Source organism: Carya illinoinensis, chromosome 11 (genome assembly GCF_018687715.1).
Source record: "Carya illinoinensis cultivar Pawnee chromosome 11, C.illinoinensisPawnee_v1, whole genome shotgun sequence".
NCBI lineage: Eukaryota > Viridiplantae > Streptophyta > Magnoliopsida > Fagales > Juglandaceae > Carya > Carya illinoinensis.
The window spans coordinates 1,951,872-1,977,800 of NC_056762.1; the positions used below are offsets into that span (position 1 = coordinate 1,951,872).

General features: G+C 35.5%; 2 pseudogenes; both read right to left on the reverse strand.

Annotated features, from left to right (window-relative positions):
• Nucleotides 1–11,998: 11,998 nt before the first annotated feature.
• On the reverse strand, nt 11,999–12,734 carry LOC122281308 (annotated as a pseudogene).
• A 7,549-nt stretch (nt 12,735–20,283) lies between these two features.
• Nucleotides 20,284–25,680, reverse strand: LOC122281312 (annotated as a pseudogene).
• Between the last annotated feature and the right edge of the window lie 249 nt (nt 25,681–25,929).

The following is a 25,929-nucleotide window of genomic DNA, read 5'->3' on the forward strand; positions in this document are numbered from 1 at the left end:
TAAGCTTATAATTCAAGATCACATGGTTAGAAATTAACCAAAACATAAATTTAGCTAATAATATCCACACTTTGGCTTATCTGAATATCTCTTTGAATAAAATTTCATATCTTTGAAACTAACATCAAATATATTCAAAATAATAATATAACATGTATATAAGATGCTTAGGATCCTCCAATAAAATTATTAAAGTCATTAGAATAGGTTTAGACCACCAAAGAGTTAAACTTTCTCAAAACAGAAACTGTTTTTCTTCTTCCAGTTTCTAAGTTTCTAAATCTAAGAAAATCTTTCATCAAAACCTTTAATCATGCAAAAATCCTCAACCAATAGTCACATATACATGTTAACAATACTCCATAAAAATTTCGGATCAATATCTATCCATTAGCTTGGTCAAAAACTCCAAATTATAACATATTCTCTAGTTTATCTCCCAGAATGACCTTTTTATAGTTTATATAATATTTGACTGACCAAATAATTTTCAAATTGGGCAAATAAGATATCCATGTAAACTAGACTAAAAAAGGAACAACTTATATGAAGGAGACTTTATGATAAAACACTTACAAGGGCATGCAAAAGAACTCCTAAAAGTTGTCCGAGAGAAAGTATTTGATATTCTTTTAAAGGAACGTGTAAATGAAGATAAGTTTGTAGGTGATGGCTAGAGCTACTTATGGACGAGATAAGGAAGATGATAAGGCTGGAGTTGAGAGTTGAGTGTAGTTTTCTCCTACCCAAAATATCTATAAAAGATTATCTCATAATATTCTATCCAATAATATCTACAAAAAATCAACTTAAGATATTTTTATCTAATAATATCTATAAAAATCAACTCAAAATATTTTTACCCAATAATATTCATGAAAATTACCTCAAGATATTTATTTTTATTTTTATTTTTATCCAATAAAATCCACAAAATCATTTAGGCTATTTTCCAAAAGTGGAGAGTATACTTGGAAGAGTAAGGTGTCTAAAATCTTTCTATGTGTCCTATTAAAACTTTCTAACTATCTCCAATAATCAAAAACATACTTCTGATACCATAGTGAGTAATAACATCAACTATACGATTAATAGATTAGTGAAAACTTATCGGATCTTCACGAGATTCCTAAAACTAATAGAAATTTCACCGTTAAATTTCTAGCGGGCTGTTACAACCTTCCAAAAAAAAATAAAATTTCGTCCTCGAAATCGACATAAGTAACAATTCAAGAGTTAAGGAAATACATATATTTTATTGATATCCTAACAAAGAAGTACAACATCTGATATTGTCAGTCCCGTACAAGTGAACCACAAAGTATCAATTAAGCAAAAGCCCAACATAACTCTACAAGATTGAATTTAGATATCAAATAATTGAGGGTACTTGGCTCGCATATCAACTTCCTTTTCCCAAGTCGCCTCTTGAATATTATGATTTTGCCAAAGTACTTTGACCAATGGGATCTTACGGTTCCGCAACTCTTTATCTTTCCAGTCAAGAATTTGCATTGGCTTCTCTTCATAGGTCAAGTTGGATTGTAAATGTATGCTATCGGGATCCACTATCATTGGTGTCTGATTCCCAAAACTCTTCTTCAAAGAAGACACGTGGAAAACATTATGAATTCCATGGAACTCAGTTGACAATTCCAAACGATATGCAACTACTCCCACTTTCTCCACTATCTCATAGGGTCCCACATATCTCGGACTTAACTTGTTTTTCACTCCGAAACGACTTACTCCTCTCGTAGGAGATACCTTCACATAGACCCAATCTCCAACTTTAAAATCTATGCTCCTCATTCGATTATCAGCGTAGCTCTTCTGTCGACTCTGTGCTGTTTTCATCCTTTCTTTAATCAAGTGTACTTGGTCCTTTATCTCTTGTAAGACTTCTGGTCCAACTACTTTGCTTTCCCCTACTTCATTCCAATACAGAGATGATCTACACTTTCTACCATACAAGGCTTCATATGGTGCCATTTGAATAGTGGCCTGGAAACTATTATTATAAGCAAATTCTACCAAAGGTAATTGTTTCTCCCAACTCCCTTCGTAATCCAAAACACAGGCCCTTAGCATATCTTCCAAAGTTTGAATCGTCCTTTCTGTCTGTCCATCTGTTTGTGGGTGGTATGCACTACTAAACCTCAGACTAGAGCCCATTGATTCTTGTAAACTTTTCCAGAAGCGTGATGTAAAATGAGTGTACCTGTTTAGTTAAGGAGTGTTCGTTAGAGCTAGAAGGAAGGACACTGAAGGCTAACTTGTTAGTATTCGGTCAGATGGAATTCGACCTGATTTTTGGGATGGACTGGCTTTTCAAGCACTACGCTAAGATAGACTGTCGGAAACGAGAGGTTGTGTTTGAACCTCCAACTAAAGACAGGATGAGTTACGCAGGAACATCAGTTAAGGCCACCCCACCTTTGATCTCGGCATTGCAAGCTAGAAAGTGTATCGATGATGGAGCCTCAGCATTTCTATTGATAACTGTAGAGGAGACAACCAAAACTATAGGAATCCAAGGGATACCTATGGTTGAATACTTTCCTGAAGTTTTCGTTGATGAGTTACTTAGTTTACCACCGGATAGAGAAGTAGAATTCCAAATAGAGTTGGAGCCGGCAACAACTCCGACTCACAAGGTGCCATATCGTATGGCCCCTACCGAATTGAAGGAGCTCAAGCTACAATTAGAGGAACTTTTGGAGAAGGGTTTTACCCGCCCCAGTTCTTCGCCGTGGGGAGCACCTGTGTTATTCATGAAGAAAAAAGATGGATCTATGAGGATGTGTATAGACTATAGAGAGTTGAATAAGGTGACGATTAAGAATAGATACCCTTTACCCGGAATCGATGATTTGTTGGATCAATTGCAAGGAGCAGCAGTGTAAGATTGACCTGAGATCTGGATACCATCAGCTAAAAGTCAGGGATCAAGATTGCTGAAAACTGCCTTTAGGACAAGGTATGGCCACTTCCATTTTTCTCTACTACCTCATCTTTTAAACTGTCTATATTCTTTGATTCTGACTAGGTAGGATGCCCTGATGATTGCAAATCTACCGGAGGTTTTTTGTGTCTATTTTGGATCCCACTTGATTTCTTGGGGATCCAATAAGCAAGTAACTATTGCCCACTCCTCTATTAAAGTAGAATACAAGTTTGTAGCCAACACGACTTATGAGGTCCTTTGACTTCAATTCTTGTTAAAAGAATTGGTCATTTTTCTAACTGATTCTCTTACATTGTGGTGTGACAATTTATGAGCCATTTATCTAGTTGTGAACCCGATTCTTCATGCACGCACAAATCATGTGGAGCTAGGCTATCATTTTGTCCGTGATTAAGTAGCTACCAAGACACTACAAGTCTATTTTATTTCAAGTAAAGACCAACTAGCTGACATCTTGACTAAGCCCCTATCTACACCTCGGTTCCTTCAATTACGATCAAACCTCACTCTAGTTTTTGTGCCACTTGAATTGCAGGAGGATATTAAGGCATCACACTCAGCAGCCCACTCCTCTGTAGCAGCACAAGGCCCTGCTCCTCACCCAGCAGCACAGTCCAGCAACAGTGCACAACAACTGTGTTGCTGGGTGACAACTGTATGTACTAGTGCCATAACAGAATGTATTAGCTACAATGAAAACTGTCACAATATGAGAGGTGAAAGAATTAGGGTGGTTATGTACTCTGTCTATAAATACCACACTGTAATACGTATATTCAACAGAGGAGAAATGAGAACTTTGAAAGCAACTGAGTCTATGTTGTTTTGAGTCATTTCCCCAAACACATAATAGTCTTCTTAGTTTTATTAAGTTTTATCAGAGAGCAGTAGCACGACCCTTGCCAACATCTCCATACCCACAAACAATAGCAATCTTGCCAGCAATCATGACATCAGTAGCCCTTATGAGACCATCAGAGAGGGAATAGCGACAACCAGACAAGTTATTGAATTGCATTAACATCATAAGAGATCATTATAAATGAATAAAAGGTGACAAGAAAGCATCTTTCCAAAACTTAAACATAACTATTTTGCCATTCATCTCCAATTATATTAGGTAAACCTTCAAGGCTTCAAGTTTAGATCTCCAAAATATTTTCCAAAAAAATTCTATTTCATGTAATTGAAAACTATCAGTCAAAGGAAGGAAAAACTTTTCATATTCAAGAGTCAACTATACTAAAAGAGGTAGAAAACAGCTTTACGCTTTGCTGAAGCATAAGCCAACTTTGCATTTCTTAATGTGTAAGTCCAACACTTATTTTATTTGGTGTAGTAGTTATAGGACCTGTCGTCCCAATTCACTATTTCTAACATATTCAGAATGGACCGTCTGCATTTTCTTTTTAAAGAGAGCATTAGAAAAGAATCAGAGCCTAATAGCTGGGATTCCCATATGAAACCAAGCCTTCTAGAAATAACAATTCATTATTATTATAAATATAGGATTATAGACAACATGTAATAGCCCGCTAGAAATTCAATTGTGAAATTTCTATTAACTTTAGGAACTTGTGAAGACCCCATAAGTTTTTATGAATCCATTAATCGTATAAGTTTTTGTCTAACTACATAGTTAGTGTTATTATTTACTATGGTATTAGAAGTGTGTTTTTGATTATTGGAGATAGTTAGAAGTGTTAAAATGTATTATGGTTTGTGCCATTAGACTCGGAGGGTTATTTAAGGTCTTATAGCGCAATAACATTTTTTCATATTTTCGGACAAAATGTTTGTTCAAAACTGTAGATATTATTGGATAAAAAGAAATATCTTGAGGTAATTTTCGTGAATATTATTGGGTAAAAATATTTTGAGTTGATTTTTATAGATATTATTAGATAAAAATATCTTAAGTTAATTTTTTGTAGATATTATTGGATAGAATATTATGAGATAATCTTTTATAAATATTTTGGGTAGGATAAAACTACACTCAACTCTCAACTCTAGCCTTATCATCTTCCTTATTTCGTCCATAAGTAGCTCCAGCCATCACCTACAAACTTATCTTCATTTACACGTTCCTTTAAAAGAATATCAAATACTTTCTCTCGGACAGCTTTTAAGAGTTCTTTTGCACACCCATTTTGAAGCTTTTGTAAGTGTTTTATCATAAAATCTCCTTCATATAAGTTGTTCCTTTTTTAGTCTAGTTTACATGAATATATTATTTGCCCCATTTGAAGATCATTTGGTCAGTTAAATATTATATAAACTATAGAAAGGTCATTCTGGGAGATAAACTAGAGAATATGTTATAGTTTGGAGTTTTTGACCAAGCTAATGGATAGATATTGGTCCGAAATTTTTATGGAGTATTGTTAACATGTATATGTGACTATTGGTTGAGGATTTTTGCATGATTAAAGGTTTTGATGAAAGATTTTCTTAGATTTAGAAACTTAGAAACTGGAAGAAGAAAAACAGTTTCTGTTTTGAGAAAGTTTAACTCTTTGGTGGTCTAAACCTATTCTAATGAATTTAATAATTTTATTGGAGGATCCTAAACATCTTATATACATGTTATATTATTATTTTGAAGATATTTGATATTAGTTTCAAAGATATGAAATTTTATGCAAAGAGATATTCAGATAAGCTAAAGTGTGGATATTCTTGGCTAAATTTATGTTTTGGTTAATTTCTAACCATGTGATCTTGAATTAGAAGCTTATATATGTTTTAGGACATCTTTTTAAACCATGTGATGGTTTGGTTTGAAGATCATATATTTATAAGTTATAGATCAAGAGATTTATCAAAACTAGTTGAGGAAAAAGTTTCTGTTTTTGGACTAAATGTAAAACTAAAAACTCCAAATGTTATTTTGTGATTTTGGTGACTTTAGTTTGATGATTTAAAGCATGGTTGATGTTAGGATGATATTATGAATATGTTAGAAGTAAGATTTGATTTTTGAAATTCTTGGAGATGTTTTGATTTAAGGTCAAAACTTGTGATTCAAGTGTTTGGATCTTTTTACAAAAAAGTTTGGTGTTAATTATTAGCTTTTTCTAAATGGATGTTTTAAGTATGGTTTTGAACTTAGGATTGGAAGATGTTTGTTGCAAAATTTTGGTTTAAGCATGAGTTTTGAAGTTGGAAGGAATTGCAACAAAAAATCAAGTGAAATGGCCTATGGATGTTTCGGCCATGGTGTGTTTTTCATAGTTATATTTTGTTTTAAATTTTTCTGAGTTAATATTTAAGTTTAGGACAAAATTTACATTAGGAATGTAAATTTTGAAAACTTTTGGAGATAGTATGCAAAATCCTTAAGTTATGGGTAAAACGGTCATTTTCCCACATGTAGAGAGTAAAATGAAAATTTTACTCTTTAAGTTAGTATTTTCCATATTTCAAATTATTAGTGATTTAGTTTTAACTTTTAGAATCACTAATTACAGTTCCTCGTGATCGCACTTGAAGTTTTATAAGAAACGCGGAGATCAAGGTAAGTTTAGCTTTTAACTTACTAGCAGTCTATTGTGTATGTGTGCTAAGTAAAAGAACTACAGTGTATGTATGTATGTTATCATATATGTCATGCCATGCCGAGTTATTACGTAATTGTCTATTATACAGAATTTATTCTGTCATCAATTTTTATCTGTTACATAATATATTCTGTCATGTATTACTATACATTACAAGTATGTCATGTTAAATATGTTGTCTGTTATATGTTATGCCATGTTACGAAATGTTTTTATCTCAAGTTGGTTATATATTTCAAGTTATGTTCAAGTCACGTTATGTTACGTTAGGGCTTTAGTCATTTCGTATTCCAGTCACGTTTCATCTTGATTACTTATGTATGGGGTCACAGCAATTATGGCGCATACACTACGTGAGACACAGCAATTGTGACACGTAGAATACATGGGGCCACAACAACTGTGGAGTATGTATTTAAGCAGTTAAAGAATAAGTTTCCGTAGAATACATGGGGCCAAAACAATTGTGGAGTATGTATTTTTCATATTAAGTCAAGTTTGTGTAGAATATATGGGGCCACAACAACTGTGGAGTATGTATTTACACGTAGAATACATGGGGCCACAACAACTGTAGAGTATGTATTTTTCATGTTAATTCAAGTTTCAAAGCAAGTTCATGCTAAGTCAAGTTTCAGATCAAGTTCATGTCAATTCAAGTTCAGTTCATGTTTCAATTTAAGTTATGTCAATTATGCTATGTTGTACGCCAAGTTATGCTTTAATTACTTATGAATTTGATTATGCATTTATGTTTTTACTGTCATCCATGCATTATTAGCTTGTGTGGAAGTTTTTTTGTTAACTTACTGAGATTTGTAATCAAATCTCATTTTGGTAGTCCCAACTACCATTCCCTCCGAATGGTAGATCTTGTTACAGGACCTGAAGGAGAATCAGGAGCTGATCAACTAGACACAGTTGACTAAGTGACGGTGCGACATAAATGTTAATATAATAATTAACGTAAATTACTACTTGTACGATTGAGTTGCATCTCTAGTACTTTTTGGATCATAACCATTTTGGACTAGTGTTGTGATCTTAGTTGTTCAATGGATTTTTATGTATGAAGTATGTTTTAAGTATTTGAGATATTTTCAATTTGGTGCATAGTATTGCTAAAAAAAAATTTATCCGCTGCGAATATTGCATATTGTTAGATGCATGTTAGGAATATTGCATCTTATATGTCATGAACGGGGGCAGGTAACCTTGTGTTGCATGTCTCGACGCTTCAAATGTCCGTCCGATCCCAAACAGAGTTTGGGGGCGTCACACAACATGAGAGGTAATCCTGTCGTACCATATGCGGTTTCACTAGAAATCTCAATGAACACATCCAACTTCTTTAGATCACGTCTTAACTATCGTGCATGCATTTTTCACTGTATTGTGTTCATTATATGATAACTTAATAGATTGCAAGAAGGAAGCATTACGGTAATAAATTCCAGTGACCATCAATTTTTGAATCTGTGGATAACATGGGGTCATGACACTACAAAAAAAGACAGATTTGCCAGCGTTGGTTATGCGCCAGCAACTGTCCAAAAAAACGCCACTAATTAATTAGCGGCGTTTTTCTACCGGCATAACCATTCGCTGGTATTGGAAAGTCGCTATTTCCATGTTCCGGCGTTTGCACAAATGCCGGTATTTGTAAATTTCATTAGTGGCGTTTGTATACAATATAGCGGCATTTCTTGAAATGCCGCCACAATACCTACATTAACAGCGTTTCTCAAAACGCTGTTACTTTATCATTGCCATCCCCTTGCATAAATTAGCGGCATTATAAGCGCCGCTGCTACTACATTGCTGACGCATCATATAAATTGACGGCATTTATTTAAATGCCACTAATAGTACATTGGTGGCAGCTTAAATAAATTAACGACGTTTATCTAAATACCGCAACTAATTAAAATAACAACGTTACCATAAACGCCACCACGAGTAAATGCCACCGCATTGCATAAATTAACAGTGTAATGTAAATGCTGCCACTAGTTCATTACCGGCACATTATTTTAAATTAACAACATTAATATAAACGTCACCACGAATACGTTACTGGCTCATTGCATTAATTAACGGTGTTTAGAACGCACCAATAATATGATATACCACAATAAAAAATATAATTTATAAATTAATAATAAATAAGATGTAATGGGTCATTATTCATATAATAAAAAAAATTACAAATCAAATCATATGAAAATTCTTCTTCATGGATAATTCTTCTTCTTCACATTGTTTGTCATTAGCTTTAGGACCCTTTTATTCATGCGTAGTTCTTCTTCATATTTATCCAATAGTTCTTTCAAATTTTTATGCGATCGTTGAGCCTGCAAAAAATCGGAAAAGTCATACTATATTAATAGAGAGTAATATATGTTAAAGGAATAATAGATGAAGTGGCAAATGTAATTGGGAGTGAAGCAGATATATATGTTAAAGGTTCTAAAGAGTAATATAAAAATTCAACAATTAAAGTCTCTTGCCTTGTATGATTATCTCTTTACTCTAATACCTATTGAACCTAATTTCATACAAAAAAAAAAAAAAAAAAAAAACTACAAGCTTTTCCAAGCTTTAGAAATGTAAAGACTTGAGTATTAGAAAAATCTTAAATTAATCAATTATTTGGGTTAAAAGTACTCAAAACATGATTTTACACAAAGCTTGTAAAATTCCAACTACAACTTGCAAGCATTCAAACTAGCTCTGCGCTTAGAACCATATGAAGCCCAACATAACTACTGAAGCAACATGCCAATCAAGAATGCCAAAATTAAAGAGTACATACAAGTAGGCATCATGATATCCAAGAACTTTGATATAAAATAGATTGAACCTCTTACATGATGAACATTGATAGCATCCGAGAACTTCTCAAATGCTTGAATCCACTTGTGATGATTCCATCCCCATTGAATATCAATAGAAATCACTTGGTAACCCTTCACATTTCAAATGGAGTTCATTATTCAATCTTAGTTTAAAATCTTAAGGATAGATTTTAAGGATATACAACATCAAAAAAGTAATAGTTATGGTAGCAATTAAGAAGGTTTTATGGCCATGAACACAACAGAAGTTAGAAACGTGAGCATCAATAAAAGCTTCCTTTTTAGATAAGTAAGAGTCAATAAAACTTTAATGTTGAAGGGAATCTAGCTCCATCTCATACAAATAGATAGATGACAATAACTGAAGCACAACTTCGTTTGTCCCTTTAAGATTTGCACACTTCTACAAGTTCATGATACAGAATCCTCATCCCAAAGAGACGATGGAAAAAATCAGTAACTTATAATATTCAGCCTCTATGTGTTGGTTGCAGCTGAAGGAAAAAGACTACTTCTAGGATTTTTCATTTAAGCTTGGGTTGAGTTCTACAACCTAGCAAATTATTGAGTGAGCTACTCCCAGGAAAATAGCCTTTTAGAGGTTCAAAAACTTGCTTTGTCTAGCAAGTTATAACCCAAAAAAATATATAAATGTATATTCTCGACTTTGCGTAATTGAAAACCAACATACAAACATTTGAGAACCTTTTTTCATTCTAGAGCAACCTTAATCGTGCAAGTTGGGACACACTCCTATACTTGGAAAAGCTTTAATTCAGTGTGTAAAGATGTCTCTAAAAAAAAAAAAAAATAGCATGGTTATACAATCTGGAACATTATAGAAGTAGGCCAACACAAGTCATTTACTCTAAAATTGGAATTACACAAACTGTGGCACGATTAGAGAACATAAGCCATAGCATTTGGTTCCAAAATTTGGAACTCACAATTAAAGATTAAATATATAAACCTATAGCATAGATTCAGATCTGGCTCTATCTCCACGTCGATGAAACATGGAAATCAAGGAACATAGGGTTAGGTGACGGAGGAGGAAAAACAGAGAGCTTACCAAGAGGGAAGGCACCGTGCCACAAGCCTAGTTGAGTTGAGAATCACGATGGCGTGGCTTGAGGTTCCTCTAATGTGGTGGTGAGACACACAGAGGGAGAAAAATTAGTTCTGTTTGTACCGTTAACAGAGGTAACGGTGGAGCAGAGGGAATGAGTGGTTGATTGGGCTTACCGAGAGAGAAAGGATGTGAGTCTAAACTCAACTGGCTGGATTAGCTGAAATCGAGTGGTGTTCCAACTTCCCTGTGTTGGTTGGTGGTGGCCGTGGGAGATGCCGATCTAAGTCGTGGATGCCAACTCTATCTGGGCAAAATTATCGAAGCCCTTTTCCACAAACCAATCGATTTCCTAAGCCCTAATTTGCATAACCCACAGAGTTATAGTGTAGATCTTCTATTCGTTTGCACTATAAAGCCAAACGATTTGTTCACAAAATAATTTCATCCCAAAAAATTTGGGAAATGATAGGCAGTGGGATCCTTATCATTTCTCCCGCTTAACTTCTTCTTCTTCTTCTTTCTTTTTTTTTTTTTTAATTTTTTTTACAGAAAGATTAAGAAAATTATGTTTAATTATATTGTGAATTTTATTCATTTTTTTAAAATATTTAAAAGTGTTAAAAAAATGATATAAAAAAACACTTTTAAATATTTTTTTCAAATTATTTTTTTAATACTTTTAAATATTTTGAAAAAATGAATAAAATTCACAATATAATTAAACATAATTTTCTTAATCTTTCTGTAAAAGAAATTTCAAAAAAAAAAAAAGTGGAGAGAGACAAATGAACGGGATCCCCCAACGGCATTTTACTCTTTATAGTAAGTTAATTTTATTGCCACGACTAAATCTCGCCATAAAAGGATAATTTTACCACCAAATCACTCTCGTGGCTAGGTAGGTCGCTATAACATCTCATGACATTCTTCACAAACAAGTTTGGTCTGAAAACATAAGGAATTCTCAGTACTATGCTTTGTCATGGAAAAAGAACTGGTGGCAAAATGCCCATTTGGTTGTAGTGGCTATACATTATTACCGGCGTAATAATATAAACGCTGGGAAACTACAAATTTACCTGCGTATAATTGATATATTTTCAGCGTTTTTATAAACGCCGCCAAAACTATATATTATTACCGGCGTAATAATATAAACGCTGGAAATCTTAGTAATTTACTGGCGTAAAAATTAAGCGTCGGTACTAAAATATTGTTACTGGCGCATCAACAAATGCCGATAATATAAACGCCAATAATTCTTAATTTTTTTGTAGTGTGAGTAGAATGGCAGAGTCAAACCTGGAGGAGCAACTGCATCAACTGAAACTCTACGATATTGTCTTCTCTTTTGTGTTATATATCATTAGAATCAGAAACAGTTATTGGCATGTCCAAGTACTCTTAGCTAATAGCATTTTGAATACGTCAGTTTGGATTTAAAGACGAAGAAATAAGTTATAATAGTATTCATATCAAATATCTATTCGTGCTCAATCATGCAGAAAGAAATTTATAACTCTCACCATCAACAATACTACCAAAATAGACCCAAACGCATACCTACCTTACTCTTGGTAGTAGAATCATTGACATTAACGGCAGGGAGCAACAAGTTTCCTTTGGTAGTACAACCTTTTAATGCCAATGGTGGTCTCCTCCAAGACTTTGACCAACCTCTCATTCATCCTCATGTACCTCTTAGGTTCCACCAGCAATCATTCTGTGAGCATCCCCATTACAATCCGAAACTTTGCATTTTCGCCCATCGACGTCGGGTCCGACAGCCTTCCACTCCTCTCATACTCCTCCTTGGCATTCACGCCTTCATGGATCAAAAGCGTCGTGTCCCCATCGTCGTCGATGATAATGTCGGGGCCACTGCCGGGGCCCCAGTCGAGGGCCTTTCTCAATGCACCACCAGTAATCCTCGATGGTCTTGCTCTTCCAAGCGAAAACGGAGGCAGAGTCATGGGCGATGATGGCAGTAGCTTGGTCTTGCGTGGAGAAGATGTTGCAGGAGCACCAACAGACCTTGGCGTCGAGGGCTATGAGGTCTGGATTAGGATGGCTATTTGGATGGTCATGTGCAGGGACCCGGTGATGCGGGCACCTGAGAGGGGTTGGGATGGGCTGAACTCAAAGCGGCAGTACACGAGCCCTGACATCTCCACCTCGACAAGCTCGATCTCTAGGCAGCCGAAGTCTGTTTGAGACATGTTTCACACCTTGTATTCATGGCTAGAAGAGGTTTTGGACACTGCGAAGACCATTTCGGTGGAAAGGGAGGACTGGAAGAGTATAGATCAGTTACAGACTGAAGAGTATAGTAACACTATGGAAAATGCAAGTTTTTGATCGGTTTTAAACTTTCAGTTTCAGTCATAGAAATAAGACAAAAAGTCAAACTATAGTAAGAGATTTCATGTCTTTTTCCTGAGTTCCAAGTTCCAAGTCCAACCCCTAGAGTCAGCTGTTTCTTGACGTGGGGATACGTTTGTATCCGTTACATTAACAATTTTACCTTTATTCCTACTTTTTTAAAAATGAAGGGTGCAATGTCGATAGTGTTGTAAAATAACATTGTAAAATTGTATGACCACCTTGAGCTAGCCGTCAAATGCACAGTGCATAATGCCAGCATAGTACTACATAGTAACTGGCATAGTAAATGGCCGACATCGCACAGTGCGCATAGTGCCAGCATAGTACTGCATAGTAACCGGCATAGTAAATGGCCGACATCGCACAGTGCATAGTGCCAGCATAGTACTGCATAGTAAATATGCACAGTGTCAGCATAGTACTGCATAGTAACTTGCATAGTTCCCTTTGTACGCCTATATATATCGTTGAATTCTTTAAGAAATTCATAAGTTTCATAACTTCTCAGAGTTCTATCTCTCTCTCTCTCTCTCTCTCTCTCCTTTCGATAGTTTAATAACACGTTATCAGCACGAGAGTTCTGACGATCTTGAAGCTAATAGTCCTCTACTTCAAGTAAGGCCTCTACTTCAAGTAAGTCTTTCAATATATTTTTATAGTTTTCAAAATAAATATGAAATATTAAACATACTTATGTTCTTGATTTATATATGTAGAAAATGTCAAATCTTACAAAATTGGAATTCGTTGCTCTTGACATTTCTGGGAAAAATTATTTATCTTGGATCCTTGATGCTGAGATCCATCTGGATGCAATGAACCTGGGAGATACAATTAAAGAAGGAAATCAAGGGTCCCTGCAGGACCGTGCTAAGGCAATGATTTTCCTTCGGCACCATCTTCATGAAGAATTAAAAACTGAGTATCTAACGGTGAAAAATCCACTTATTTTGTGAAATGATTTAAGGGAGAGATATGAACACCAGAAAACTGTGATCCTCCCAAAAGCTCGTCATGATTGGATGCACCTGAGGTTGCAAGACTTCAAGAGTGTTAGTGAGTATAACTCTGCACTCTTTAAAATTAGCTCGCTATTGAAATTATGTGGTGAAAAAGTCACTGATGATGACTTGTTAGAGAAGACATATACTACTTTTCATGCCTCGAATGTGCTCCTGCAGCAGCAGTATCGAGAGCGAAAGTTCAAGAAATATTCTGAACTTATATCTTGTCTTCTATTAGCTGAGCAAAATAATGAGCTTTTATTAAGAAATCACCAGTCACGTCCTACTGGTTCTATATCATTCCCTGAAGTGAATGGTACTAGATTTACATCATTCCCAGAAGCGAATGGTGCATCTTTTCAAAGAAAAAGAGGGCGTGGACGTGGTAAGAAAAACTATAGAAGTGGAGGTCCTAGAAGTGACCACACTAAAAGGGAAAATAATAGATATACACCGTACCACCAGAAGTGGTTCAACTCAGAAAAGGGCAAAGGTCCTCAAAATAAATTTGTAAAGAAATATGAAGATGAATGCCATAGATGTGGTATGACTGGACATTGGTCTCGTACCTGTCGTACAGCTAAACACTTGGTTGACTTATACCAATCTTCCATAAAAGAAAAAACAAAGAAATTTGAAACAAATTTTGCTGAACCATCATATGCTTTAAATTCTATAGATGGAGAAGATATTACAAGTCTTGATGTTTCTGATTTCTTTGAGGATTCTAGTGGTAGAGTTGATCATGGAAGTGTTCCTTTTTAATTAATGTATTTCCTTTATATTATTGTAAAATATTTTTATTCTGTAATGTTTTTTTTTAGTAATGAAAGTTTTATATATTTTGTAGAATCATGAGTCTTATTGATGAACTTTCTATCTCCGAGATGAATAATAAAGATGTATGTCTGGCTGACAGTGCTACAACTCACACAATTCTTAAGGATAAAAAATATTTTCAAAATCTAACATTGAGTAAAGCCTATGTTCATACCATCTCCGGTTCATCGAATCTAATTGAAGGCTCCGGAAGAGCTTATATTGTGTTGCCTAATGGCACCAAATTTTGCATTGATGATGCTCTATTTTCTTCACAATCCAGAAGAAATTTATTAAGTTTTAAAGATATACGTCGTAATGGTTGTCATATTGAAACCATTAACGAAGACGATAAAGAGCATCTTCTCATTACTAAAATAATTTCGAGCCAGAAGCTCGTATTAGAAAAACTGCCTGCCCTCTCATCTGGATTGTATTATACAAAAATGAGAACAATTGAATCACATGTTGTAATGCACCAGAAGTGCATTGATCCCAAAATATTTATGACTTGGCATGATAGCCTTGGACATCCGGGATCAATAATGATGAGACGAATAATTGATAATTCGTATGGACATCCCCTAAAGAATCAGAAGATTATCTTACCCAATGAATATCCATGCTCTGCATGTTCTCAAGGTAAATTGATTATCAAACCATCTATCTCAAAGGTTGGTTTTGAATCTCCATCGTTTTTACAAAGGATTCATGGAGATATATGTGGGCCTATTCAACCATCAAGTGGACCGTTCAGATATTTTATGGTTTTAATTGATGCATCAAGTCGATGGTCACATGTTTGTTTACTTTCCACTAGAAATGCTGCATTTGCTAAACTTCTTGCACAAATAATTAAGCTACGAGCACAATTCCCTGACTATCGAATTAAAACTATTCGATTGGATAATGCAGGAGAATTTACATCTCAAGCTTTTGATAATTATTGCATGTCAATAGGAATAGATGTTGAACATCCAGTTGCCCACACACATACTCAAAATGGTTTAGCTGAATCATTGATTAAAAGGCTTCAGCTAATCGCTAGACCTTTACTCATGAAATCAAATCTTCCTATTTCTGCTTGGGGACATGCTATAATTCATGCAGCATCATTAATTCGAGTTAGACCATCAGCATATCACAAATATTCACCATTACAGCTTGCATTTGGTCAGCAACCAAATATTTCTCATCTTCGTACTTTTGGATGTACTGTATATGTTCCAATTGCACCTCCACAACGTACAAAGATGGGCCCTCAACGTAGACTTGGGATATATGTTGGGTTTGATTCTCCATCTATTATCAGATATCTTGAGCCTCTTACAGGGGATATGTTTAAGGCACGTTTTGAGGATTGTCATTTTGACGAATCCATTTTTCCAACAATGGGTAATGAGAAGTCGGTGCCTGAAGCACGACAAACATTGTGTAATGAGAAGTCGGTGCCTGAAGCACGACAAGAAATTACTTGGGAAAATAAAGCTCTTTCCCAATTTGATCCTCGTACAAAAGAATGTAATCTAGAGGTTCAAAAGATTATTCATTTGCAAAGTGTTGCAAACCAATTACCGGATGCATTTACTGACACTAAAGGTGTGGTAAAATCATATATTTCTGCTGTTAATGTTCCAGCAAGGATTGCAGTCCCTGAAGGACAAGTTGCCAAAATAACAATAGGCGAGTCTAAGATACGCCTGAAGCGTGGACGGCCTATTGGTGCTAAGGACAAAATTCCTCGAAAGAGGAAAATACAAAATGAATTTGGTACTCCTGAAGAGTCCATACCAACACAGGCCATAAGAGTAATTGATGCTCATGAAGAGAGTAAATCTCCTGAGAAAGAACCTCCTGAAGAGGTATTTCATGAAATGTCTTCCCTTGAAGAGGGACAGGTACCTGAAAATAACGAGATCTCGATACATTTCATGAATACAGGAGAAATTTTGAATAGAAATAAAACTGTTGTCGACAACATATTCTCATATAAAATGGCTCTTGACATTACCAGAAGTAATGAAGAAATTGAGCCAAGAACTGTCGAAGAATGTCGACGTAGAGATGACTGGCCAAAATGGAAATCAGCTATTGAAGCTGAATTAAACTCGCTAGCAAAGCGAGAGGTCTTTGGACCAATTATACAAACACCAAAGGGTGTAATACCCGTTGGATATAAATGGGTATTTATACGTAAACGTAATGAAAGTAATGAAATTGTGCGATATAAAGCACGACTTGTTGCACAAGGTTTCCTGCAGAAACCGGGGATTGATTATGAGGAAACATACTCTCCTGTTATGGATGCAATCACATTCAGATATTTGATTAGTTTGGCAGTTATAAAAGGATTGGATATGCAGTTGATGGATGTGGTCACCGCATATTTATATGGATCATTAGATCATGACATATATATGAAAATCCCTGAAGGATATAAAATGCCTGAAGCTTCTAATCTGAGTACATCCAGAAGTATGTATTCTATTAAGCTTCAAAGATCTTTATATGGGTTAAAACAATCCGGACGCATGTGGTATAAACGCCTTAGCGAATATCTATTGAAAGAAGGATTTGAGAATAATCCAATATGCCCATGTGTTTTTATTAAGAAATCAAACTCCGGATTTGTTATTATTGCGGTTTATGTTGATGATCTAAATCTTGTTGGAACTCCTGAAGAGATCAGAAGAACTGCTACATATTTAAAGAATGAATTTGAAATGAAAGATCTTGGCAAAACGAAATTTTGTCTCGGCCTGCAGCTCGAGCATTTGCCAAATGGAATTCTCATTCATCAATCAAATTATACAGAGAAAGTCTTGAAACACTTTTACATGGACAAAGCTCATCCCCTGAGTACTCCAATGGTTGTTCGATCACTTAATGTGCAGAAAGATCCATTTCGTCCTTGTGAAGACAATGAAGAAATTCTTGGTTCTGAAATACCTTATCTCAGTGCAATTGGAGCCCTGATGTATCTTGCAAATTGCACTCGGCCTGATATTGCATTTTCAGTTAATTTACTTGCAAGATATAGTTCCGCACCAACTCGAAGACATTGGAATGGCATTAAACATATCCTTCGATACCTTCGAGGTACGGTTGATATGGGATTATTTTATCAATATGGTTCAAGTCCACAATTAGTTGGATATGCAGATGCAGGTTATCTTTCAGATCCACACAGAGGTAGATCTCAGACTGGATATGTATTTACTTATGGAAATTCTGCTATATCATGGAGATCTATCAAACAAACACTATCTGCTACATCTTCAAATCACTCAGAGATCATTGCAATTCATGAAACAAGTCGAGAATGCATTTGGCTAAGATCAATGATCCAACATATTCAAGAAAAGTGTGGTCTTCCAGTGATTAATGATAGTCCAACAACTTTATACGAAGATAATGCTGCTTGTATTGCTCAAATTAGAGGAGGATATATCAAAGGTGATAGAACCAAACATATTTCACCTAAATTCTTTTATACTCATGAACTTCAAGAAAAAGGTGAAATTAAAGTCAAGCAGATACGATCAAGCGATAATCTGGCAGATTTATTCACAAAAGCATTACCAACTGCAACATTTAAGAAGATTGTGCAGAACATTGGAATGCGGAGACTTGAAGACCTTTTATCATGCACTTTTCAGGGGGAGTAACGTCTTGAAGACTTATGCTGATTGTACTCTTTTTCCTTCGCTAAGGTTTTATCCCACTGGGTTTTCCTTCGCAAGGTTTTAATGAGGCAATCTTAAAGCATTTTACGGTACACATGAATATTGTACTCTTTTTCCTTCGCCATTGGTTTTTTCCCACAGGGTTTTTCCTTGGCAAGGTTTTAACGAGGCATATTCATTATATGTGGTCATCCAAAGGGAGAGTGTTGTAAAATAACATTGTAAAATTGTATGACCACCTTGAGCTAGCCGTCAAATGCACAGTGCATAATGCCAGCATAGTACTACATAGTAACTGGCATAGTAAATGGCCGACATCGCACAGTGCGCATAGTGCCAGCATAGTACTGCATAGTAACCGGCATAGTAAATGGCCGACATCGCACAGTGCATAGTGCCAGCATAGTACTGCATAGTAAATATGCACAGTGTCAGCATAGTACTGCATAGTAACTTGCATAGTTCCCTTTGTACGCCTATATATATCGTTGAATTCTTTAAGAAATTCATAAGTTTCATAACTTCTCAGAGTTCTATCTCTCTCTCTCTCTCTCTCTCCTTTCGATAGTTTTATAACAGATAGAACTTTTTTTAAATTAATTTATACCTTCTCCCATAAATAAAATAATAATAATTTAGAAATCTTAATTTTTTTTCTTTTTTTCTAAATTATCATACCCATATACAAAAATTATAGTTGCAATTATTCCTTAGGATCAAAGAAAGGAAAATAAATAGAGATAAAGGCACACTCAGGCAGGTTTAGATTCAAAAATGAAATGAGATGAGATGATTTTAGTTGAAAGATAAAAGTTAAATAAAATATTGTTATTACTATTTTGAGATTTGAAAAAATTGAATTGAGATTTGATAAAGTTGAATTGTTTATTATATTTTGTGTAAAAATTTAAAAAAATTATAATGATGAGATAAGTTGAAATGAAAATTTTTCCGAATCCAAACAAGGCCTCAGATTTCTTTGTGTCTACATGGTAAGGTGGTTGTGTTAGGGCACCATCAAAACCTACTTACCTTTGTTGGTTTTACTTTCTTTACACTATAGGGTGCAACTCCATCTCTTGTTATTTCTTGATAAACATATTTTTCTTGCTACTTCAGAAGTGAGGCATTTACAATATATATAAGAAGATTTTGTAGAATACACTCGAAAAAATTGGGCAATATATTCATGTCCAGGAAGCTCCAATGCAACCATCAAAGACTACTGCGATCATCTGGTCCTATATATATAGCAGAACTACTTAGTGGCGACACAGGGAAGAACCCACTAGACCAAGTTGGACCCTTCTTTTCGATGCCTTGGAGGCAACTCTCACAACATCAACACATTTCATTTGACATAGACCATAAGATACACCAATATTGCTCTACTCAATTCTTTTTCATTCTAATTTTTCTTTTAGTCCAAGTCATTACCTATTTTGCTATACCTTCTTTTGAAGAAATGTTGGTGTTCTCCAACATAGCACATCTACATTCTCACTCAATCTACCACGCAGACAATAACATCTTCAATCAAAATACATGTAAAAAGCATGTGACAAGAAAAGAAAAATTGATCAGTAAAAACCCTGGCTCTATGATACAAACAAAACCCTATAATACACTAGGTTTCACCATGTTGTCAACTCTTCAAGATACCCTCCGTAAAGGTTTAGTTTGATGAGTTTTTACCACAGGACAGGCCCATTTCAATGCCGTGGACCTATCTTGCATGTATAAACAAATTACTCCGTAAATTCAATTTACATGCATCTTTTCACTCAATTTCGTGGGCATGGATCACCAATTTTCAGTGTTCTCTAATAGAATAATGGCACTAGAATTCTGCATTGTTTATAATCATATACTAGTAAATTTGTAGGTCACAAGAAGCAATGGTATTAACAGAGAAAAGAGGCTGCAAAACCGTTTACCCATTGTCATCTTTGGAGCTACTAGCATGGTTGTTAGAGCTAGTGCAGAAAACATAAGAACCCTAGGCAAATATATAAGTTTCAAAAGATGATGTTCGAGGGATAGAAAATGCTAGCTTGTTTCCTTTTTTGATACCAAGAAGACTCGTCTGAGAATAGTTTGAGGAACGCAATTTCTTTTGAAACCTTAGTTTTCTTGGGAAACAGTTTGGCTGATCCCCTGGTTTGTGAATAGATAAATCCCGACTTCCACAATTGCTTCCCTCTTCAGTTGAAGACTTGACTCCTAACATAGGCATCTTTGGCATATCATTCTCTAATGACCTGTGGGTTAAGGCCGTCCTATTCCTTAGCACATTTCCTTCATTCTTTCTCAAGGTACTCATGACCTCTGCTCTATCATGGTATTTATAATGCTTTTGAGAATCCCCACTCGAGGTAGAATTTAAATTGGGTCTATCTCTTATCATAGCTTTTTCAGATGTGTCTTCAGAAAGGTCTGAATCACTTCCATACTCAGTGGATGAATGCGACTTCTGCTGCATTCTAAGAGAACAATTAAACAAACTGAAAGATGGCTTCCTCACCTTTCTGTGCTTTGAATGAAAAGCACAGTGTGTAATGTTGATCCTAATTTCTACATTACAACCAAGAATAGACTGAACTTGCATCTGTCTCCATGACTTTCCGGCCTTAGATGCAGAGTCAGGATGCTGGAATTGCAATTCAGCTACTGCAAGACCTGAAATTGCATGATCACTCAACTATTACTTAAAGACAAAGCAAAATGCATATCAAGCATTCAGAAGCATAAGACTAATGACAAAGATGGAACACTTTTTTATTGGTACAAAGAAGAGAACAATTTGCATCTACATGTAATAGCACAACCTGTAAAAAAGATCTATTTCTATGTAAAGGTAATGAGATGACAAATAAAGAACTGTTTGGAAACCTCCATTTAGTTGAACCCAATTATCACAGATAAGTCATCATAATGTTAATACTCCAGATGGATACAACTCATCCACATATGTCTTACGACTAGTTTCGTGTACAATGATGACAAATGGTTCTATACATCAATGATTGGTTAATCTTGGACAGAACACTCGAGGTTCCATGTCTACAAGACAAAATTCTTGACATCTTCCTCTTACAAAATTCCTATTGTTAAGCAAACATTCACACCTGTGCATTTTAAACAAATCACCACATCCTCCATCCAATTTTACGAGCTAGGGCTCACTGGCATTGTGTTACTTGGAAGTTGGCTACTTTGTTCAAGATTCTCTCATATAGATACATTGTAACAAGAGCCACTAGCAAGGAAATTCTTGTTTCCTTCTGCTTCTTTTTTCTTCTCTTTATTTTTAACAGCCCCTTTTGTGAGTAATATTTTAATATTTCTCCCATATATAAGTTGAACTACAGCTAAAGCCACCGTTAACCACTTAAATACCAACTATTATTTCTTAATTATGCTAACTAATGCTTCGTATGGATATGGGACAGACTCATATAACTTACTGCCTTACCTTGATTGAAACGAAGAGACGACTGCTTCCCACGATTCTTTAGAATATTTTTGAGTGAATTGGATTGCCATAAGTTTGTAGTTTTCTTCCAAATGGATTCCAATATTCCTTCACAATCCTCCTGTATTCCCAATTTATGTGGTTTATAGCCCTCAAACAAAGATGTTTCAAGATTTTTTTAGCCTTCCCTTGTTGTAGATAGACTACAAATACCACCATCTGCATCTGAACAAGAAGAAAATTAGAAATTAAATTTTCTTTTTGTAAGTACAAAATTTTTTGATAAAGTAGGCATGGCCCAAGATAGGAGGTGGATATCAAACTTTCACACACTTCTCCTTCCCTCCTCCTCATCCCTACAGAGGATTTGAAGTGAGAAAAAAATAATTTATTAAAGAGTAAACTATGAGGATCCTCACCTTGGTGCTGTGTATCTTTTAAACAAAACTTTGAGTCATTGGCATTCACAGAAGAAGACTCCATAGAGCTTAACTGTAGAAGAATTACAGTGAGCCATGTTGTTTGATTCTTAGACATCTTAAATTACTTATCTGTTTTAGAAAGAATCTTTAATGCATAACTCATTTTCAGCATGTCCACTTCAGCTGTGACTCAAAATTACAAGAACTTGGAGAGCAAGGTTATAAGCAAATGCTAATAGGTAAAACACAAAAGAGGACAATCATAAAGATGATACATCCACTATGTGCATGCATATAGACACACAAACGTGTACTAGCAGCATAAAAGAAAATTGTCACTGATGATTCAGTCATCCACAAAGAACAATGTGATGCATTGCCATACAAAATGTCACTGACATAAAAAATGTGACATATATAAAGCCCTCTCAAGCAGATTCCCTTGACAGTTTGAAATTTTGCTACATATTGGAGTAATAAATGAAACAAGACAACAGAGACATTTTCTTTTACAAGAAGTGATTGACTAAGTCAATATTTGAAGGTTAAGTTTAACTCTTTAGTATGGTGTGCAATAGAATAGATACAGGGCTAGCTCTTGGATTTGTTAACATAGTTAAACCACACATCAGAACTCAAATAATTCTCTTTAGCACTTGTCAAATATAGGATGAGAATGTTAGCCTTAATGGAACTTAGAAAACAATATTATCTCTGATAAGAAATTGCCAGGAAATACTTAAAAAGCACATCAGCATGGCCTATCTTTAATATCCTTAGCACGGAATGCCCAATACATGCAACGCCCAACTAAATTTAGTGAGCCATCAATGCCTGGACCTAGGTCACATGACCAAGTCAGGGTCAGTGTGATGACTTACTCTATGATTTTTAATTGTTCACTACCATGTTTTGACAATATGACAAATCAACTAAAGTATTGACAGAACAGCATAGTGACTGATTAAAAATCATAGAGTGGATCATCACACTGATCCTGAGTTATCATGCTATGAAAAACAAACATTGTCATAGCATCTTATTTTTAGTGCATATATTTTGATACACTCCATCTACCAGACAGCCAAGCATGCAACAACTTGCAAAGTATGATAACTATAATACAGATGAAAGTCCAAAGTAATTATAGGTATGCATAATAGAAAACTTACTTCTAACTTCAGAACTACCTTCCTGACATATACCCGCAAGAATGTCTATAATGAAATTTGCTAGTTGTGATATAAGTTGCATAGGATCAATCCTTGATCTCATGAGTTCCTTGACCTTTATTACAGTGTTTGAAGCGTTAGAAGACAAAGTCAAATCCAGTAAATCAAGCAAATCATCATCAGAAACAATCCTAATATGCAAAACAACAGAGGAAAATTCTATTACAGTTTTGAATGAGAGGACGCACTCTATAATTCCATATGCGAAACATTAGCCTACGACTCCCAAGCTCGTGGACCAAGGTCATTGTGATCTTTTTATAGAGAAAACTCAGTTGATCAAGCATCATCTCCGCATCCCTAAGCGAACCATCGGATTTAGAGGCAACAAATTTTAAAATAGCTTGATCAAAGTCAAGTCCCTCTTGAGTGCAAATTTTCTCCAATCTGTTTGCAATGTCCACTTCTTTTATCATTGGATATTGATATATTTGTGACTGTGACACTGCACTTCCGGGCACCTTATCCAGGTCAGAAGTGATCATTACAAAGACAACGTGTCGAAGAAGGCTATTTAAGCTATTCAAAACAGTTGCTCATGTTTCCCCCCACAACAATTGGCATTCATCAACAATGAAAACCTTGAACCACGAGGAAACCGGAGGGATGAGTGCATTTTTAATAAGAGATCTAACCCTCTCTACCTGATTTATTCTCACATAATCCACTTCCTTAACATCCTTGCACCTTCCAGAAAAGAACAAAACACATTCTCGGCACAAACCATATGGCCTATGCCACTCAAGTGAAATGCAATTCAGTGTTGCTACAAATATCCTTAAAGCAAAGGTCTTGCCTATACCACAGGGACCATGGAAGAGATATAATGATGCTATCCTTCCTTGACAGATTGCACCCAACAACACTTGGGAGTTTTTTCCTATACCTGGCTGTGTCAATTTTATACCAAAAATGTTGACCTTCTATTTCTCGGATCAAGATTTACTTAGATTTTGTTGAAGATATATATGTAGTTTACACTTGGGAGAGACTCGATTGCATGGGCTCGATCTTGTTAATCAAAAGTGGTTGGATATTTTTCGGCCATTATCTCTTCTTCATTTAGAGAGATCTCATTTCGGACTCTTGTCCTCTTATTTCCAAAGTTTGGGTCATCTTCTTATAAGTTATAGAGAATGTGGGTATTGTTGCTAGTAATTGGAGCTAATTAAGAGTCCCCTCTCACAGGTCTAGACAGGCTTTTCCTTTATTGGAACCATAATCTTTTTGGGAAGATTTTTCAATAGGTTTGGAGTTGAGGAATATATTCTTTACGAAACTCTCATTTTGACCCAAACTTCGTGTCATTAGATAGAAAACTCTTTATGGTTCTTCTCCAACTTCCAAGAAGAGATGGTACTTCTAAAGGTGAAAATCTAGAATTTCCCATACTTGTTGTCCCTTGGCTGATGGGGGAGACAACAATAAAACAGATGGGAATTTCCCGTACTAATCTGCCATGGGGAGCTGCAATATCACTGACAAGTACCTTTATATTTAATACCTGCAGACCATATTAACAGAGGATTTGCCCTACCACTTGCTTGTTATTTTAGAATGAATCCTTCCAAATCTCCGAAAATAGGTCAGTTTAGACAAGTGGGCTTTTCTGAAGAAAATAAACCCACGAGGTAGATTGTGAGCAAATCTCATCCAACATTGTCAGTGGGCCTTCCACCACTTAGATTGTGGATCAAGCAATATCAACATATAATATGGACTAAAATGGCCGGTCAGAGGGATAAGCATTAGGGTATAAGAAAAAACAAGAAAATGCAGGAGACATGGAACTTTTAATTCTCTCGATCCTCTCCTATAGGGCAATATAGTACAGAATACTTTTCCTAACTCCGAACATTAAAGTCCTCAAATCTGCCAATCTTTGAACTGCAAGGAAGCTGAGAACAAGGAGACAGGAATGCATGTAATCATGGTGAAAGTTTGACCTTTTTTTTTTAACCTACTGTCACGACCCGACATATTACGCAGCAGCCATTTTGGACTGAACCGAACCCTCTTCACTCCTAAACCGCCTTTGCAAGCTAGAGAGCATTCGTGTCTGATATCCAAACATATATAGAGAATATCATTCGATTCCCTTCATATCCCTTAATCCCAGCAAACATTAGTTCTAGATAATCTTCCATGCATGTTCTGTCTCTTCTGATCTCCAGCATGCTGCTGAAAGTAGATCATGGGATTATAAGATTTGAATGAATTCCAAAATTATTACTGCTAATTAAAGATAGATATACAGGCCACCTAGCTAAATACCACTCGACACAGCAATAAATCAGCAGCAGTACCCACCCGACACACCAATTAATAACGCCATGACAGAAAAGCTATGTTGAACCAGATTGGCCGAAGAGACCACTACATAGCACAAATATTATCACAAACAGAAAGACATGAGTGTCATTAGTCAAAACACATTAATTAGGA